The sequence below is a fragment of the Dasypus novemcinctus genome, chromosome 4 (genome assembly GCF_030445035.2).
Source record: "Dasypus novemcinctus isolate mDasNov1 chromosome 4, mDasNov1.1.hap2, whole genome shotgun sequence".
In the NCBI taxonomy this organism is placed as follows: Eukaryota; Metazoa; Chordata; class Mammalia; order Cingulata; family Dasypodidae; genus Dasypus; species Dasypus novemcinctus.
In genome coordinates this window covers 51,306,055-51,326,903 of record NC_080676.1, presented here as the reverse complement: position 1 = coordinate 51,326,903, position 20,849 = coordinate 51,306,055, and the positions used below count along the sequence as shown (strand labels likewise).

General features: G+C 36.3%; 1 protein-coding gene across 13 annotated transcripts in view; it reads left to right on the top strand.

Annotated features, from left to right (window-relative positions):
• Positions 1-20,849, top strand: part of TBL1XR1 (TBL1X/Y related 1) — a 161,609-nt gene that overhangs the window by 61,255 nt on the left and 79,505 nt on the right. For 9 of the 13 annotated variants that reach the window (XM_058295360.2, XM_071214621.1, XM_071214626.1 and 6 more), the window contains one exon: positions 12,961-13,035. The gene's annotated coding sequence lies outside the window, so the exon portion shown is untranslated. Of the gene's footprint in view, positions 1-4,234; positions 4,347-12,960; positions 13,036-17,852; positions 18,047-20,849 lie in introns of those variants that run through there. The other 4 variants (XM_004451633.4, XM_071214630.1, XM_071214624.1 and 1 more) reach the window with 3 other exon arrangements.

Here is a 20,849-nt window from a genome sequence, read left to right as displayed (position 1 = left end):
TTTGAAAGAGACTTAGGAGACCTACAGGAGGCTAGAGGTTAAGAAATTAAGATTTATCAGCTGACATCCACTTAAAATTTCCTCTTATCAGTTGTATGATCTTGGTACAGGAAAACTTTGAACTTTAGTTATTTTTGTAACAGGGACGAAAATACCTACCTTAGAATCTTGTTATGAGATTTAAATGAATGTAGTACTTAGTAAATGTATGCCCATGGTGCTCAGTGCACAGCAGTGCAGAGTTTAACAGTCATTTTGTCACCTAGTAAGAACACTTAACCTCTTTGGCCTTAATTTCCTTATGCCTAAAACAAAGAGGACTGAACTAAACTGCTCTTCTTTAATTTTTTTTCCTTTTTTTTTTTTTTAGTTTGTTGGCATGGTTTTATGCACGTCTTATTTCTCAGAAGGCTAATTTTTTCTTTTCTTCGTGTACCTAATTTTCTGTGACCTTAGTTCTTAATGTTTTAAAAGACTTCAAGGGATCCCAGAGGCCAACCCAGTCAAACTTCTCCTTGTCTAATAGGAGATGAGTCAGTCCCACAGACACTTAATTTATAGGCTCAAGACCATCCAGCAGTAGTGGCAGGGTAGGGATGAGGACCCAGGTGCCTTGTGAGTAAAGGTTCACCAAATCCTTTTTCCTTCTGTGGCCAAATGACCTTGGGTAAGTTTGGCTGTGTTTCATTAGAAACATAAAGTTGCAATGTCAGCAATGTTACGAGCCAGCATAGGGCATGGCACCGAGATCCCTGACATGTAAATGCCATCTGGAGTGGGAGTGCATACCTGGTGGGAAGCCACAGCATTGGGCTTCCCTAAGTATGGTACTTTTCTTATAACTGGGCATGTCCCTTGATGGGTCAGGTCTCTTGGAAGATAGATCCATGAGCTCTTAGAAGAAGGTATAGTTTCTCTGTGGAGTTTGGGGTTTCTAAGTCAGGTAGCCTCTGCACCCCCTCTGTAAGGTTGTCCTCTTCCACCTGAACTGTCTCTTGATGTGATAAAGAGAGGTGCAAAGAGAATAGCCCTGGGATTACGGTGGGGACTTCTGCTGACGTGCCTGACCTGGTGCTAGCCTTTGCTGTCCTATTGACTTCTGAGTAATAGGTGCTAACTGTGGCCTGCTTAGGTCTTGTGAGTTTGTCTAATTGAGTCTGAGACTAGTCATGGTGACTGTAGCAGTTTGATATTATTTATGAATTCCAAAAAGAAATAACAGATTATGTTTGTAAGTGGATCCGTTCTTCTGGTGTGATAATTCTTTGTATTAGATTGAGCTGAGATGTCTGATTAAATTATGTTAAAATTAAGGCTTTGATCCAGCCACTCAACAGTGTCAAGTCCAAGCCCCCTTGAGTTGGTAAGACAGACTTGCACATGGAAGAAAATACACACCGAAACAGATACACAAGAAGAGAGAGTGCTCTATGGACACGGCCTAGGAAGAGAGGTGAGCCTGATAGTCTACCACTGACCTTGTGGTGAGGACAGAGCAGCTGAACCCTGAAAGAAATGTGCCCTGGGGAGGATGATGAGCCATATGCCAGCCTACAGCTGAGATCAGAAGCAGCTGGGACTATGGAGCCTTAGGAGGAGGAAGGAGGAAGGCTGAACCCACCCAGACATTGCCCGCTATCTTGCATCAACACATGGCAACAGACTTTGGATGGGAAAGTACCTCTTAATGGTACCTTGAGTTGGATTCTTTAAGGACCTGGTAACTGTAAGCTTCTACCCTTTATAAAAGCCAGCAGAGTTCTGGTACTTTGCATCAGCACACCTTTTGGCTGACTAGTGCAGTGACAGAGTAGTTATTTTCAACTGATTGATAGTAGTAGAGATGGACATATTAGCTTTGACATGAGGTCAGTAGAGATTTTCCTTCTCTTTATGGGAATGATGGCTTCCTCTTCTGGACCCCTACTTTCCTTCTTACAAGAAAGAGGTAAAATTTCGCTGCCACTTCCCCACTTCCACAGATAAACTCTCCCTGCCTCCCCCCATACTTCATTTAGGCTCAAGCTCAGCCACACTCATTTTTCCTTGGAGTTTACAATTGAAGGTCAAAATTGAAAAAAGGTAAACCAGTCTTTACAATTCTAGCTATATGCATTTTCACAAACTAGTCTCACTTGCCTCCTCTTTATTTCCCTTTTACTACAGAGCAACACTGAACACAATGATTAAAAAAATTTATTGAGACGAGGGTTCTTAAATGTTTGAAGAAGTCTTGCTTTTTGTTGGAATTTTTAATTTTTACTTCATAAGCTATTTTAAGGTAGTGATGATAATATGTAGTACAAGGCACACTGTAAACATTTGCTTGTTTTGTAAATTGTAGCAGGGCTTGGGTAGCCAGGCATTCTATTTCAATGGAATTTTTCTGTTTTTCCAGTATCTCGTATGTCTGAAAAAGGTTGAAGCTCTTTGTTAAATAACTTTGTAAGACTGTGTCTCTGAAAAATAATTTGAACAGACTGGGAAACAATTACGAACGTTTCTCTGATTTAGCTTATCTTCTCTAGCATTTATATGATGGGATTTATAATATAGTACAAAATACTTTAATTAACAGGATTTATAATATCTGATATCTCTCTTAGGAATTGTAACTTTACAATACACAAGAGACAGAAGGCAGGAACAGATATTTCTCTGAACATATATTAGCTTCCCGAGTATGGTGCCATCTCTCTGTTGAAATACAAACCAGTTCTGATAATCCTACTTAATACTGCAACTTCTAGTTCCTCCCCTGTCCTTCCTGGCCCCCAACTTCTGAGTCCCCTTACTCTGATTGAAATTACTCTCTTTTTCATAGCACTTAGCACCTACTAAGATAATGCTTAATTAGAAATTCTGCTGAAATTTAAACTCTACGTGAGCAGGGATCTCGTTTCATTTACTGATAATATTTCAGTAAGTTTTATTCCAGTGTTGGTGAATTAATAGTATATTAATGTGTAAAGTGCTATCATCTTAATGTTGACATTAAGAAAGGTTGGTAAAACTTTTTCCCCCTCTTTCCTTCACCCTACTTGTTCACTTGTTTGCTGCAGGATAAATATTAGTCTTTTAAAAACAAAAACAAAAAACCTACCATTTAATTTGGTGTAGAGATGAACCTAGGCTTTAACTTACATTGCCTCCTGGTTACCTTTTTCCTCAGATTGCATTTTTTTGTGTAAATAATGAAGCATTAATGGGGAACATTCACTTGCAGTATTCAGATCCATTGTTGTTGATGGAAATCTTTGGTTGCTTTGATAGTCATATGTTCAATTAGAGAATTGGGAAAAGATAAAGTTAACATTTAGTTTTAAGTATATTTCTGTCTCCTCAGAGACGACTTTGTGAACCTGCTTTAAAAATAATTGCAGGTATGCAATTTTCCTTTCCAGATTTATCTGTGAATTAGATAGTGGTTTAGGATTGTTAGAAAATGTTATTTGGCAGTGACTCTTTTGTTTACGGTATAGAAATGATTTTTGGTGTTTATTTGTCCTTACTTGTCATTTCTTCTCACTATTTAGTGGGTATAGCAGTTTGATATGGCTATGAATTCCAGCAATAGATATTGGATTATGTTTGTAATCTGATCTGTACCTGGACGTAATTGAGTTATGATTAGGGCTTTGACTGGACCACATCATTAGGGTGTTGAGTCCCCGCCCCTTGGTGGGTGGGGATTCACAGATAAAAGGCATGGCAAAGGACAGAGTTAAGGGTTCTTAATGTTGGAGTTTTGATGTTGGAGTTGGATGCTAAAGTCTTAAGCTGGAGCCCCGGGAAATAAGCACACAGAGGAAAGAGAAGCAAGCCCCAGGAAGAAAGGGACCTTGAACCCAGAGAGAAGCAAGACCCTGGAAGGAAGGAACCCCGGAAACCCTCATAGACGTCAGCAGCCATCTTGCTCCAACACGTTAAAATAGACTTTGGTGATGGAAATAACTTATACTTTATGGCCTGGTATCTGTAAACTCCTACCCCAAATAAATATCCTTTATAAAAACCAACCAATTTCTGGTATTTTGCATCAGCACCCCTTTGGCTGACTTATACAGTGGACATTAGCTAATATTGGCAAAATTTATGGCCACCTTTCTTTTTATGCCCCCCATTTGTTCTGTGTAAAAGGATTAATTTCCAGGGCTACTCCTTTACCTTGTTCAGTTTTTTTTTTTTAATTAAGATTTATTTTATTTATTTCTCTCCCCTTCCTCCCCCGTAGTCTGCTCTCTCTGTCCATTTGCTGTGTGTTCTTCTGCGTCCACTTGCATTATCCAGCAGCACTGGGAATCTGTGTCTCTTTTTGTTGCATCATCTTGCTGCATCAGCTCTCCGTGAGTATGGCGCCACTCCTGGGCGGGCTGTGCTTTTTTCATGCTGGGCAGCTCTCCTTGCGGGGCGCACACTTTGCCTGTGGGACACCCCTATGCAGGGGCACCCATGTGTGGCACGGCACTCCGTGTGCGCAGCAGCACTGTGCGTGGGCCACCTTACCACATGATTCAGGAGGCCTTGGGGATTGAACCCTGGACCCTCCATTGGGTAGACAGATGCTTTTTCAGTTGAGCCACATCCCCTTCCCTTGTTCAGTTTTTGGTTGCTTGTAATTTTTTTTATCCTTCTCATTGGTAGTTTTCTAATCTTATGGTAAGTCATAAACAATTTTTTGCTTAGGTCCAAGTTTTGTCTTTTAATAGTTTACTATTCTTAACAATTTTATGCCCTTTTAAGCAATGTAAGCAATTGTAATTAGCTGATATTTATTAATATTCTGTGTAGAAAGTGATTTATTAGGATTAGTACTATCTTGTTTTTAAATCATAGGGTGTTTTTTTTTGTTTTTGTTTTTTTTAACATTGTCACACTTCGTGTTCATGTTTTTCACAGACTTATCTAATACTCATACCATTGCAAAGTGTTTGCTATAATATCCTCCTTTCATAGATGAGAACACTGAAAAAGGGTGGTTAAGTAACTTGTCAGGGTTATATGGATATAATGTGAAAGAACTGAGCTTTTATACAGAAAACCCTCTTCTTTCCATTCTACCCTTCTCCCTGCTCCTCCACTGTTCTGTAAGTTTGGCAGAGGATTCTTGAAGTTTTAACACTCTTACTTTTGTGGTCCAACTTTTATTGATTTAAAATGTATAGTGCTGCATAGGATACTGTGTTTGAATGCCTTAGAAAATTTCCTCCCTATAGATAGTTATGTGGTTTTAGTGGGGAATGTTTGAATAATAATTTTCTTTATTTGGTCTGTTTATTTTTATTGAATTTAATTATATATATTGTGTATGCACACACATGCACACACACACATACCTACCTCATTTAGCATAAAAACTTTATGTTCCACTCTGGATCATAATTTTGGTTGTGCCTGGGAATTGCTTCAGGGTCAACAGACTTATTTTCTGTGTGCCACTTCCAGATTGCTACCTGTTTTTGTAAACAGTTAAATACAGTCGTTTATATATTGTGTGTGGCTGCTTTGCAGTAAGTGGCAGATTTGAGTAATTGTGATAGAGACCATTTGACCTGCAAAGCCCAAAATACTTTCTGGCCATAGTTTGCCAGTCCCTAGACCAATGCATGGCAATGGCTGAGAAGAAGGGATGGAGTTGTTTTATTGATCATATAGTCCTTGTCAGTGCTTTATAGTCATAATTTGGGAGGAGAGGGTTGGGAGACAAGTAGTGTTTTGAAGTCTCAAGTAGAAGAGTGGTCTTTTCTTTCATGACCCCTGGATGTGTGCATAAGCATGCATGTATTTTGTGTGTCCTGGGTGGACCAGGCAGACATCACAGTTTGTATTTGCTGGTTTAAATATTTCATACTCAAATTGAATGCAGTATGGCAAACCAACATTAGATTAGGATTTGATATTCCTTAGGATCATGAATATGCCATTTATTTGATCATATATTTGGTTGGAATGAATTATATTTAAAAGCCAGGATAGGTCTGATTTCTTTTCGTGGTGTGTATTTCTGAGAGCCATTTTGATTGAGACGTGGCAGTTAAATGCATAATTTGTTTTAACTGAATGAGGGTAGAACATTTGTCTTACATCACTTAGCTAGTGAGTATAAAAACCAGACAAACTCAAACTATCTGGGTTCAAACTTTAAGGTCTTAATCCCTAGGCTCTGTGGCCTCTTTTTTTTTTCTTTCAAATTTGTCTTCCTGGTTTCTGATTTGCTCAACAGTTATCACAGAGGCATCTGGTGGCACCCTTGAATGCTGAGCTGGAAGGAATTGGACAGGTGTCCCCAAGTTTCTTCTCTAATGAATGACATATCCAAGTTTAGTTTAAACATTTCCATTGATTTAATTGCGTGGCACTTTTCTATTATATTGAGTAGAAAAAATGCCTTTCTATATCTTCTGTGTATTGTTTCTAATTTTGTCATGTGCAGTCAAATTTCAGTTACTTTCTCTGTGTCTCTCTAAATGTAAGAATCGGCAATGCTCCTTTTGTGTTTCTTCTTATGCTTTTCTTAGTCTTGTTTTGTAGTCTTACTTGGTCTCTTTCTGTTTATGGTGTTATTGTCATTCCTTTTCTCATTCATTTAGGAGGTGAAGGGTTGAGGTTATCTGTCCTTATCTTAAAATCAAATTAGTTTACTCTTACTAGTAAGCATGTTTCCCACTCTAGTTTTAGCATCCCTCACTTTGAATGCTCTTATTTGAGAGAAGCAATCTCTCTCTCCCCTCCCGAGTATGTGAGTAATTAGCATGTGACTAGTAAAATTTCTCAACCTGGCTTTTCCTTACAAAACCGGTGGTTCTTAACCTCCCCTGGGATCACCTAGGGAGCTTTTCAGTGTAACTGATGTGCACGTCCTACCCTAGACCAATGAAATCTGAGTGAGGGACTCAGTTATGTCACAGTTAAGTTAGAATTTGGAAAGGTATTTCAGTAGGACAGAATTAATCCAAGAAACAACATCCCTGGCAAAACGGTACTTATTTCTACCGGGAACTTTTTCTTCAGCTGAGTAATTTTTGTGTTGTCTTCGGCTAATTATCTGTTCAACTTTTTGGTATATTGACTCAAATATCCAGCCCTTGGGAAGAGTTAGAAACCTCATAAGTTCTAAATTCATGAGAGTCAGTTTTCTAACCTAACTGCTAGTGTGTTTTTTTGCAAATTCTGTTTTTGTTTTCTTTTGTTTTCCATCCTGTTGTTATTCCTGTATTTTCATGCTATTCTTAACTCCTTTCCCTCCCCCATCCACTTCTGTTCCTCACCTTTACTCCCAAACTACCTTAACAACAACCAAAAAAGATATAGCAGCTATCTGCTTTATGCTAGGAAGAAAATGTTTAAGATGTCATTTTTCTTAAGGCCTTGTAAATTATAAGTTGCACTATTAATTTAGTAACAAACCAATTAGTTAAAATCCGTTAGTAAAAAAATTAGTCACAGTACACTTTGATGTACTTATACAGTTTTTAAAGGTAACTGACAGTATATTTATTCATTCATTTTGTATCCCCTTTTTAGTAGTAGCACAGCCAAAGTTTTGGGTAAGCTTTTTTCATGTTCAAATTCTGTACTACTGAGAAATGGTAAACTGGAAGCTTTTGGTGGGTGGTAGGTGTTGCCTAAATAATAAATTTGACTCTTAACACTTGGAACTATTGAAACCAAAGTTTTAATTTTAAAAACTCTATGGTCTATTCTAATAAAGTTGATAATTTTTATTGCCCTCAATTGCATTGTTTACTCTTTGACAGGCAAATTTCAGAGTACTGGATAGATTTTTGTGTTCTGCCTGCACGATAGTGTAATTTTGTATAAATTTAATGTAAAATTCAACTACTTGTGATACTACCAGTGAAATTAATTTAACTGAAGTAATTGGATTATTAGAATCACTGTATGTTTAAATTGTTTTTTTATGATGTGGATATGTGTTCTTGACCATGTCTTACTTTTCAAAAATTGGGATCATCTCATAATATATAACTTTTGATTCCATTTTCCATAAGTCACTTAAATAACGAAAGGAAGTTAAAAAGAACTGTGATGGCAAGGCTGTGTTTGATCTGACTGCTCTGCCTGATCTGAGTGTGTGACTCCCTGGGAAATGGGGCGGGAAGTGCAGAATATAATGCTTGAAAGGTGTTGATGCTTTTAGAGATTGTGTGTGTAATGTTGTTATTGGGGATCGCCATGTTGAAGAAAGCAACTAATAAAGTCTTTTTCTTGAAATGAAGCAGTGGAATTGAGAAAGTTCAGTTGAAATTCTTTGATTTACAAGTACATTCCTGTTTGTCTTGTAATATTTGGAGGTAATTATTATGGTTTTTTTTTTTTAAGATTTATTTTTTATTTTTTTTCTCTCCCCCACCTCCTTTTGTCTGTTCTCTGTGTCCATTTGCTGTTTGTTGTTCTTTGTCCACTTTCCTTCTTGTCAGCAGCACCGGGAATCTGTGTCTCCTTTTGTTGTGTCATCTTGCTGCATCAGCTCTCTGTGTGTGTGACGCCACTCCTGGGCAGGTTGCACATTTTTCGCAGGGGTGGCTCTCCTTGCAGGGGGCACTCCTTATGTTTGGGGCTCCCCTATATAGGGGATACTCCTGCATGGCACAGCACTCCTTGTGCGCATCAGCACTGCTCCTGGGCCAGCTCACCACATAGGTCAGGGGGCCCTGGGTTTGAACCCTGGACCTCCTATGTGGTAGGTGGAAGGTCTATCAGTTGAGCCAGTCTGCTTCCTTATTATTTGTTTACTGCACTTCAGTCATGTGCTGAAAAGCAATTTAATTTGGACTTTGTGATTTTGTTTTTGCCTGGGAATTCATTTAATAAAATTTTTTTTTCTAAGCAGATTAATTCTGATAGGAGTCCTGTGTTTTTCTTTTAATTCTTGGGAAGATTTTCTCCATTTCTCAACTTTTAAAGAATTTGTATACAACGTCTATTTTTAAAGGATGCCAGACACACTTATCTTGAATTTGTTATTGGTCACTAGATTCTAGATTAGACTATGTTGCTACCTTTAATTATAAGCAACCTTTTGTCGTGTTCGTAACTTTTCCTGGGGGAAGGGACCATAATGCTCATTCGTCTTTAAATCAAATAAACTTACTTCTGGAGACTGCAAGCAGTATTTTTGAAAATCATTCAAAATATACTGTTTGGCTCTTTTCCAGGATTTTCCATCTTTGGAAAAACAGTCTTGTCTCCTAATTATATTTTTGTGGCAGGTCATAGAAGAACAGAAGATGTCTGTGCAGCAGTGTCTGTCTCTATGCTGAAAGCCTATTCTAAAATTAATATTTATTGGGCACCTCGATCTTCTTAAATACAGATTCTAAAAACAAAGCTGTTTGGAGACTAAGACGAACCTTACAAACAAATATTTATTTATAAGAAATAGAGCAAAATGGCTTTTGTTTATGTAGTGTACAAAATAGTTGATAGTTTTTATGCCAATTTTATGAGGTAATCATGTGCTTTTGAAAAAAAAGTAACAGTGAAAGGATCAGTCTTTAATGGCCACTTCCTAGAAATGGTACTGAAAGTATTGGTAATAGGTAGACTCTCTTAAGAAGTTTCAAAATATAGTAAAATCTCCTCTTGTTCTTCTTTACCCATGTGACCTGTTTGTCCTGTAGTTCTATGTATGTGTGTAGAATTCTTTTAAGTAGAAATTATAACGCATTATCAATGTGTATATGTTAAGAGCTGTATATGTTCAGGGCACTTACTATAGTTCCGTGAAGGGTAGAGCAAGATGAAAAAATCAGTCTCTGGTCTCAAGAAGACTGATAGTAGAACCGTAAGAGAATAACGCACTATACCTTTGTGGTCAGGGAGGTACAGGCACTCTCATAATTTCTCTCTTTGGATATAGTGAGGTAGGTTATCAAGGGAGGAAGCTGGTTTGGGCTGAACTTTGCTGGGAAGGATGGGCCAGGTTTGTGAGCAGAATCAGAGTGGAAGAACATTTCTGGCAGAGGAATGTACGATGTTATGGCAGTTGACTGCAGAGAACATGAAGCAGGGTGATATGCTTGAGTGAGATCAGAAAGGCAGATGTGTACAGATACATAGGATTGTACTTTTTGCACAACCTGAATTATTTTAGTACTATGGTTTTGAGATACATTCTGCATGTCATCTTAAATGAACCTTAAGTTTTTGTAGTTTTTTTCCAAGATTTTTATTTATTATACAGCCCCCCGCCCCCCGTTGTTTGTGCTTGCTGTCTGCTCTGCGTCCATTTGTTGTGTGCTCTCTGTATCTACTTGTCTTCTCTTTAGGAGGTACCGGGGACTGGCCCTGGGACCTCTTACGTGGGAGAAAGGCCCTCAGTTGCTTGAGCCACCTCAGCTCCCTGCTTTGTTGTATGTTTCATTGTATTTCCTCTTTGTGTCTCTTCGTTGCACCAGCTCGCCATGCCTGCCGTACCAGATTGCTGTCTTGCTTGTCTTTTCCAGGAGGCACTGGGAACTGAACCCGGAACCTCCTGTATTGTAGGCAATTGTTTGAGCCACATGTGCTTCCCCTGCAATTCTTTTTTAAAGTATATAATTATATTTTAAAGATTTCAGATATTCATTTTATAAGCTGAAAGTTTGTGTGGTGTGCTTTAGAAATTTAGTACACAATGACCAGGAGATAGGTAGATGAGTTTGCAAGGAAAATATCTAAGATAGAAGCTGATATAGATAGATGGCCTCATGTATGTTTCTAGAAATTCCTCAGTTCTTTGTATTGTATATACAATTGGCCTACCTGTTGACATCATTTTCCCCAGATTTATTTACCTTCAAATCCTAGGATGACGTATTTATACAGCCATTCAATAAATATTTACTAAATCACTTTTGTGGTCCTTTGCCTTAAGTAGCTTGTAATCTAATCAGAAAAGCTAATAAATGAAGAAAACAAGGGTAGAGAAAACATGAGATTAGATATATCTATGAAGGTGATGAGAGGAAGACTCCCTGACCACAAAAAGTAACAGAAGAGAACCAGGGAGAGGAGGAAAAAATAAAGACTAGCAACTGGAATAATCTAATTCAGTGTTCTCCAAAGGTAGATGAGAGAGTGTGTGTACACACCCCAAGGGTAAAAATAAGAATCCATTGGGGAATAGTGCTATAAGAAAACAGCCTATTTATGTTCAATTTAGGTTAAAAAATGAAGTTTTACTGATATTTAGTACATGGGTTCAAATTTGCACCCTTATTTGATCCTGATGTCAGAAAGAGTTATGTGTAATGTGATACATAGGGTATTTGGAGGAAAGAGTGGAAGTTTCACAAAGCATCAGCTGTTCTCCCATTCCTTCATTCCATTTTGGGAAATTAACTTGAATTTCAATTTACTACAGTAGTTTACTTATATTTGATTATGCAGATTTATGGATTATAGTATCTAGCTTTAATCAAACTTCAGAAAAAATACAAATGATTTTAAAGATTTCTCAAAGAAATTTTTTGGAGAAACAAGAATAGGAATAGGAAACAAGAAGATGGTATACTTGATACTTAAAGTACTGAAATGAGCAGGCACGATCTAATCATTTTGGGAAATGACTGAAAAGTATCAAGGAAAATATTTAAAAGATAGACATATTTTCACTATTGATATTAAGAATCTTGCTCTTAGAGTATAATTGTGTCTTGAGGTATTAGTTAATTATGGTATAAACCTTATCAATAAGAAGATATTTAAGAGTTAAGTATCCAAGATGGTTATAAAGAAGACTGTAGTGTAGTAACTAAATTATTCTACAAATTATTTGTCTTTTACTTCTTTGTGTATTTTAAAATGTAAATAATTCAGTAGTACGTGTTAATGATTTATTAATTTAAAAAAAAATGTGTGCCAAAACTTTTTATCTGATAAAGGCTGTCAGAACTCTGTTGATGTTTGGATAAGCAGCCCTATGTAGCTTAGAGCCAAAAATTCATGAACACTTTACAGTAAAATAGTAGGTGTTCAGAACATTATCTTTCTACCAAGTAGCTCACACGTGTACTGTGCCAGAAAGTCTTGGGGCTCACCCCTGTGTCTTGAAGCACCAGGAGTTGGTATGATACTGTATTTTGACGTAACTGTCAAAAATTTCAGTACATGTGGGCACGTTTAATGTTACTTCCATTCCTAGATTTCTTTATAGCTTAACATCAAAGTTACTTAATATGGCCATGAGGACAAATGAATGGTCCAGTCGATTAAAGATAAAACCAGAATGGAGCAAACTCTGTAGTGTATTTGCTTAGGTTTGTTTTTAGTGTTTATAAGCTCCCCCATGTATTATAGTAAACACTCTTTTCTCTGGCATCAGCTTGATGTTACCTTATCACTCTCATAGAAAAGTTGCACTCCAGTCTAGCACATGGTGCACTGTTCAGTGTTCTGCCTGATAGTGACCACTCTGATAGTGTGTAAAAACTAAATTTTACATTTACAGGAAATGTACATGCAAATCAGTGTGCCGTGGCTTTCCAGTTGAGCAGACTGGGTAAACTCTAAAATGTAAAATCTGAACAGATTAAAGTTTAAGAAGTATATTTTAAAGAAAAAACCACAAATCATGTATTTCTTTATTGTTAAGTAGAATATACAGCATGTAAGTTCACATTGTTCTTTCTGGCTGATGTTCATAATTATGAACATACTATACTGTACCCAAATGCAGCAATATTTGCCTGCGTTGAGTTGAAATTCATCTCTCTGTTCAAATTCATCTCTTTAAGTCTCATTATTTTCACTGTGCCAACCTCTTTAGGGATGTTGTAAAGATTCAGTGCTCAAAAATTGCTGTTTATGGTAATACTTAGGGAGAAGAAGATATTCACTGGTGGGAAACTAAAGACCTAAAAAGTATTGCAAGCATGTAAAGTTTTTCTATCTGAAATACTTTAAAGAGAATTTTAGGGCACACTGAATATTTTACTTTCTTTTCCTTTTTCTCAGCACCAGCAACAACGGCCTGTGATTGGCAGTATCGGACATTCAATTGCACATCCCCACATCAATGCACTGCCAATGGTAAGAATTCTTCCAACTCCCAATATCAAGGTGTTTTAATTGCTCTTTTTTTAATTGTCTTGTTCTTAAGACTTTTCTAAGTATTTTGAAGGTTTCTTACAATTTGACAAAATGTATATATATTCCCAAACTAAATAATTGTGTTTTTTTCGCGATAAGAAGTCAAAGGTGCTTAAAATATATTTTAAATATTAAGGTAAAAAGATTCCTTACTTCGAAGATTTCCTTTTTCTGTAGTTTTTATAACCTCTTAGCTGTGGTTATCAAGAGGAAAAGCATTGTTATTTCATGATGGTCTTGTGTTTTAAGGAAAGGACTGTATTTCGTGAATAGAATTTTCTTGTTAGACTTACGTTTTAGTGGCAGTGATAGTGCTTGTATATTTGTTATCTTATTAGAATTTATTGTTTGTTTTTGTGTATTGTGCTTATCCTTATTTATAGTTAGTGGGCAATTAAACGTCTAGAACTCCACTTGCTTTTAGTTAGTGATTTTAAGGAGAACCACTTTTCATCTATTAAAAGGTCTTTTAGAAGGCTTTCACTGGAATATAAATCAACTGTGTGATAGAGCAGAAAGAATAGTGTACTCTGTAGGATTTGCTGTCTTACCTGACCCTGCTTGGACTCTTATATGATTATTGGTAAGTTCTCCTGTAAAATTAGATGACAGAATTGAACTATAAACATTTAACTTGCATACTATCTGTAGTCTAAGAAATTGGATCATTATAAGCTAGAATTAAGAATGATTCTTCACAAAAAAGTAATTCCTTATCTAAATAGTATTGTTGTGTATTTTGACCACTAAATAGCAGGAGAAATGGATTTTTACATTTTTCAGAATAAGTTACTTAATGTCTTCTGTTTAAAAATATTTTGTTTTCCTTTATCAAAATTTGTAATTATTAATCACATTCTTTTTTAAAATATTAAATCAGGAAGCTATAGGAACTGATTAAAATTTATAGAATTTTGTGAGAAATGGTAGGTAGGTGTATCGGTCTGGGTGAGGTAAATTATCCCTGAAAATATTCCTAAAAATTGATTTATTATAATGATCCATTTGTGTGAGTATGTTGATAAGATAAGGATTTCTTTCATACACAATATCATCTGATTTCTTACTGGAAAATATTGACCTAATATGATGATAACCCTGACTAACGTGAACATTTATAATCACAGGTGTGCCCTCTCCTTCTTTCCCTCCTCTCCTCATTCTTCTGCTTCAGCAGTTCATAGAGAATGTTGAGGGAAATAAGAATTATTATTTTATGTTTGGCTTTATCTAACAGAAAGGATGGGGTGGATATTCTGCTTATCATTTACTTTTTCATTCATTCATGAAACACTCTGGGTTTTCCAGGTTGCTTGGGAGACTAATTAACCATCATTAAATATGCCACATCTCCTTGAGCACTGCAGTGTTTCTCATGTAAGAAGCAACTCCCTGACAAGTCAACTTGGACAATTGGCATATCTGCCCTTGGCTTTTTGTTTCACCATGTATCTATGGAAGATATGGCCTCTTTAACCCATAATACCATACTATACTGTAAAATTTGACAGTGATTTCTTAATATCATCATATATCCATTTATTTAGTTGGAATTTCCTGATATGATAATAAATAATATTTATACATAATTGTAGCAAATTCCATACATTATATTGAGTTGCTATGTATAGGTTACACTTCTGCCTCTCTATTTAATTTTCTCCCCCTGGAAGTTTATTTGCCCTGTTTTCCACGTTCTCATTTTGCTGATTGCTCCCTTTGGAAACATGTTTCTTTTTCCTTCGCATTTTCCATAAATTGGTAGTTTGATCTAGAGGCTTAGTTTTCCTTTTCCTTCATTATTTTGGAGTAGTTGGGGTGGCAGAATATTTCATAGGTGGTGCTTTGTAATTTCATGAAGAGGCACATAATGTTTGGTTGTCTATTTGCGATATTAGTTACCACGAGGGTCATTGAGGATCATTGTGGGTCATTGCATAGATCCATTATTTCCACAAGGGTGTACAAGAATGTTGGCATTCTAATTCTACCAAGCCTTTATTTATTATGAGTCTTCCCTTTCATCTATTTGTTGTTTCTGTGGCAAAGATAGCACAGAAAGGCATACTAAATATTTCATTCTTTCCTTTTATTTACTGTTTTCAAAGTACTGAGTCTTTCCCTAGAATCCTGGAAAGGCAACCAGCCAGGTGCCCTCCCCTTGCTTTTAGTTTAAAGTATCACTGTGAACTTGTGGATTTAAATATATATAATATTTTATTCTATAGATAGTCAAAATTATCTTGGCCATAGGAGCCTTATCAAGTTGGCTTCTGAATTTTTTTGGCATGAACCCAGTAGTCTTTGATAGCTTCCTTGCTTTCTGACATACCAAGATGTGTTCCTGAACTTATCTTGTACATGTCCTTCCTCAGTCCGTAAATCAGCTATGTCTCCAAGAAGTCCTGATTCTTTGGAAAGCAGTATTTAGAGTGACTCTAGTGCTAAGGGTATTCATTGCTTCTAGTTGGGTGAAGCAGTGTATGTATATAATATTTCTGATTTAAATTTTGAATTTATTTAAATTATTTCAACAGTTCCATCTTTCTTTCATGCTGAAAATCTTGTTTTCTAATGATATTTACCTAAACCTGTGTGATGTGATATTAAATCCAATACCAATATGGTTATGCTTTTTTGGCCTATGTCCCACTGGCAGTGTACAATCAAATTATTGTATTTTAAAGTACCTGAAGTAAGTCTTCTTGTGCAATTATGCTACTAACTTGATAGGCAGTTAAGTTTGTTTCCTTTTTATTTTTAGTTTTCAGGATTTTTAATGGAGTAATGTTTAAGACAAAAGGTGTCGTATCAGTGAATATTTCCTGGGTTTCTTTTAAGTTTTTCCAACTTCTCAAACTGTCTATACTGAATTAAATTCAGTCTTACTAGATTCTGAAACATTTTTTCCTTTGAATGGGAGGGAGTTGGGCAGGTTGAGATTGGGCCACATGGTCTACTATAGCAATATGGGCATAATGTAGCAAAAAAGACTGCTAGTACCATTGTATGTGTCATAGTTGTATTGAATCACTTGGAGCCTCTTTTTCTTTTCCTTCAGATAATATTACATGTTATCCTGTTTTATTCCGGGCCTGTTTGTTTATAGCTTTAAGTTCTGGCCTTACTCTTAAGCCAGTTAATTTTGGTCATAGCTTTTCCTTTGGTTTTCCCCTAATCTTTGGAACTTTTTACTATGCCTGTTTTTTTCTCCTCCGTTATGATTATTATCTCCTGTAAGGAGGGTCTGTAAAACAAAAGAAAACAAAACACACTTGCAATGCTAAAGTTCTTCTCATTTCACTGCATTTGCTCTCTGTGTATTTGGCATTCATTTCTAGTCAAATGCTTAATGGAATCAGAGTTCATTAAAACTTCAAGCAATTTAGAGCATAGGGGGTTCTGAGAACCTAGAACAGATTACTACACATATTTTGAATGGATAGGAGAGAGACTCCAAAGACATTTGATTAAGTTTTTTTTTAATAAGTAAAAAAAGTAAATAAAAATCAGAAAAATGGAAGAACAAGTGATCTGTGATAGTGAATAGATAATTTCATTTAAGTCTCTGTGCGACTCTGAGGTTGTTAATACCTGTTTCATAGATGAAGGAAGCATTATTCCCATTTACAGTCACCTAGATATAAGTTGTAGAACCTAGGGTCTGAACCAAACCTTATTTCCACGGTTCTGTTCTTTCTCCTGTGAATGGGTCTATACTGATGTCTAATATGGAGAAGATGGAACTGTGGCATGTTGGGACCGTAGATTGCTCATAAAGATCAATTGTTGCTCTGTTTTGCCTGAGAAACAATATAAGAATAAAATTGTTGATGGAGTCCAATAAAAAAGCAGTTATATCCATTGAAACAATCTAGAGGGTTTACTTATTGCAAATGTATGTAAGTCTTTTGTATTTATTCAAGGGGACGTGTTTCATATTTTGGCTAAAATTTCAGAAATGCAATTTTAATTGCAACAAAGCATATGATTGCACTTTTGAACAGCTTTTCTTGTTGAGTGCTGTAATTTTGAATCATGTTTTATCTTTCCTTCACCCATCTTTTAAATCATGTAATTGAGAAATTGATTTTGTTTCACACTGCTTTTTTAATATATTCCTTACATGAAACTCTCTTCAGTTGTAGATAAGAAAAAATAGTCACTTTTGTACAAATACATGTTAGTTTATATATTGCTTCAAATAAATGGATTATTTGTCAATTAAAAAAATTTGTCTTCTCTAATCATACTAGGAATGGAAATTTATTTCAAAAACAGATTTTCTCTGATCCGTCCCCCTGTAATAGATCAGATATGTACCCTTATTACCACTACTGACATGATTGTTTTTGTATGTGTGTGTATATATATATATATGAGGCAGACTACTCATATTCAGACATCTTCACTCGTTTGTTTGTCATTTGCTTCCCCTCTCCCGCCCCACCCCCCCAGTCCCTTCTGGTCATGTCCTGTCCCCACCCCCGCTTCCTAGACATGTGCTGTTCAATATAGTTTGGCCCTTAGGTGACATGTAGCTATGACACTCTTGAAATATGGCCAGCTGGAATTGCAATGTAATGTTAGTGTAAAAATCCTGCTTGAGTTCAAAGACTTAATATAGGAAGAAAACAGTAAAATATCTCTATTTAAATATTGATTCCAAGAAATGATATTTGGGTATATTGGATTAAATAAAGTATATTAATAGAATCACTTCCACCTATTTCCACTTTTTTTTTTGTGGCTCCTAGAAAATTCAACAAGTGTGATTTGGATTATGTATCTTTTGGATGGTCACAGCTACCTATCTATCAGTTTCCCTCTGTCTGCCGAAAACCATTGGTTAAAGCACTGAAGAACTTGGCTAATGCAAAGATGTGGGGAGACTGGAATGACACTTTGAAGGGTCCTGAAATTAGATGATGGGACTACATTACAAAGCTAAGTAAGTTCTCATTACTCATTGAGACCAGTTCTCATTTTAGAAATGAGGAACTAAGGCTTAGAGAAGTGATTCCATATCACATACTTTGCAGTACTTGAATCAGATCTCCTCATTTGCAGCCCAGCATTCTTTAAAATCTTTGTAACACAAAATAAATAGAAAGAATCTTGGTATTTTTTTATAAGAAATGAGGAGGAGATAGAATAATAGAGACTAAAGCATTGCGGCTAGAGATCTCTAGGTTTGTTTCTCATTGCTGTTAAGAGGTAAAGATGCTGATGGATTTTTAGGCCAACTACATAATGAGAGGGAACACAAAAGTCTTCACTTCTGGCACCAGTTGCAAGTTTCAGGAGGTTCTTCAAACCACCTTCAGTTTTGATAATTCAACTGGGAGGACTCAGGACACTGAAAACTGTGTGGCAGTACACATGGAATAGTGCCAACTAGGACAACTCCTCTGAGTCTTTGGTATCTAGAGTGTTTATTGGGGTTAAAATATATATTGCTAGCATGGCTGACTGGAGGTTTGGCCTAAAACCTTCAGTCTCTTTCTTCTGGAGGTCAGAACTTACAGCCTTTGTCCCAAAGCTGCTAGCATAAATTTTATTGTTAGACTTGTGGCAAAAGCTACTACTAGGCAAACAAAGGCACTTCTAACAGACAGGACTTTCCAGGACCTAGAGATAACCTCTCAGAAGCCATGGGCAAAAAAGCTAGGCCACTCTTTGAGTAAGATTAGTTCCTCATTACACAGATAAAAACTACTTTTTTTTTTGAGGTACCTGCCCTGGGGATTGAACTTGGAACCTCCTATGTGGGAAGCCAGAGCTCAATCCCCTGAGCTGTTTTTCTGTTTGTTTGCTTATTGTTTGGGTTTCTTTTCTTTTTTTCCTTCCTGTGGGAAGCAGGAACTCAACTGCCTGAGCCACATCTGTTCTCTTCCTGAAATAAAAATTTAGATCAAATATATTTTATTAAAATTTAGATTTTTGCCCCCTCGTCTGCTTGTATTCTTTTATTCAGGAAGAGCAATATTTCAGTGCCCTCATTTCTCTTTACTTACTATCTTTTCTAATTTTTCTCTTTTTTTCCCCCCAGATAATTTTCAATTTTAGATTTTTCATTTGGTTCATTTTATAGATTCTGTTTTTGGGAACTTTTGTCTTTCTAGTCATTTCAAGTGTATACCTCATGGAGGATGGATAAAATAGCTCCTTAAACATTTCTAACATCTGGGTCATCTCACATTTGACATTTGTTATTGTTTTTTCCTTGGTTAATCAGATTTTCCTGTTCTTTGTATGTTGCATAATTTTGGCTTGTATCCTCAGGTGAATGTTTAGCAGCTGATTAATATGGTTAAGTTCAGACTACAAGTTATTTTTGACCTTGTGCAGACAGTGGTTACAATGTTAGTTCATTTTACAAAACTTTTGCTTTGCTGCTTTGGGAAAGCTCCTTGCATGCTCTTCCTGGGATTCATGTGGGGCTTAGGTGAAGGTTTTTATCCTCAATTCTCAATATCCTTGTTATGTTCCTTTGGGTATGTTTCATACATGTACACCTTGGCATGCACCTGGGACTTGTGTTGATTCATATACAGAATTGAAGGATCCCTTTCCCCAGCTCTCTTCTCCCTTGGATTTTTCTTCCCAGTTTCCAGCACTTAGAGGCTACTTTTGCTGATTTAATTTGAATTTTTAAATTGAAATGTACTGATTCACGCTGTTTTGAGATGAAAAATAAAAATGGGGTGTGTCAATTACAATGTTCAACAAAGTATGTTCAGAAGAATAGTAGGGAGTTATGACCAAAAATAAGAATAGCTCCTATCAGACAAATTCTTCTACAAATAATAACTACGAATTCTGGACAACAATGAAAGATAAATATGAGCGCACTATAGAGAAAACAAAAGCAAGTCAAAACTGGACTGGAATAGATGCTTAAAGAAGGAAATAACATTGGGTGAATTTCCAGTTTTATTTTTATTTTATTTTATTTTATTTTATTTTACTTTTGAATGAGGACAGGCTCTTGTTAGCATATTTGTATTCTGGTTGCCTTGAAAAATAAAGAGAACAGAGTTAAGAACAATCATGGGCTGCTGAGTAATGGGGAAGAGTGGGAAGAAGGGCAATGAAATGTCAAAAGGTGCAAGAACCACAAATTCTGCATATAAACACTGCCAAATATATGGTTGAGTCCCAAGTTATGCATGTGTGGGGCAGACTTCATGCAGCCAAGCTAAAGCTGAGACAAATGAACATACAGATTAGTTTCTGTCTACTGCTGACCAAACAGTTACAAAAAATTAACATTTTTTCACAAGAACAAAATATAGTATGCACATACCTCATTTTATTACATCGTGCAGATGTTGCATTTTATACAAATCGAAGGAAGGTTTGTGGCAACCCCGCATGGAGTTAAGTTGGTGCCATTTTCCCCACAGCACATGCTTGCTTCATATCCGTGTCACATTTTAATTAAAGGTATGTTCATTGTTGATTTAGACATAATGTTCTTGAACACTTTAAAGACCACAGTATAGTGTAAACATAAGTTTTATATGCACCGGGAAACCAAAACTTTGTGTGAATCCCTTTATTCACTTTATCGCAGTGGCCTGAAACCATGCTCGCAGTATTTCTGAGGTATGCCTGTACTTATCTCCACACAGTATCCAGGATATAATCCAAAATTACTACATATGAATGAGCATATGGAAAATTCTGACCCCTACTTAAGAAAAAAGACAATACATGAGGAAAGGTGGAACAGAAAGGAAAAAAGCATA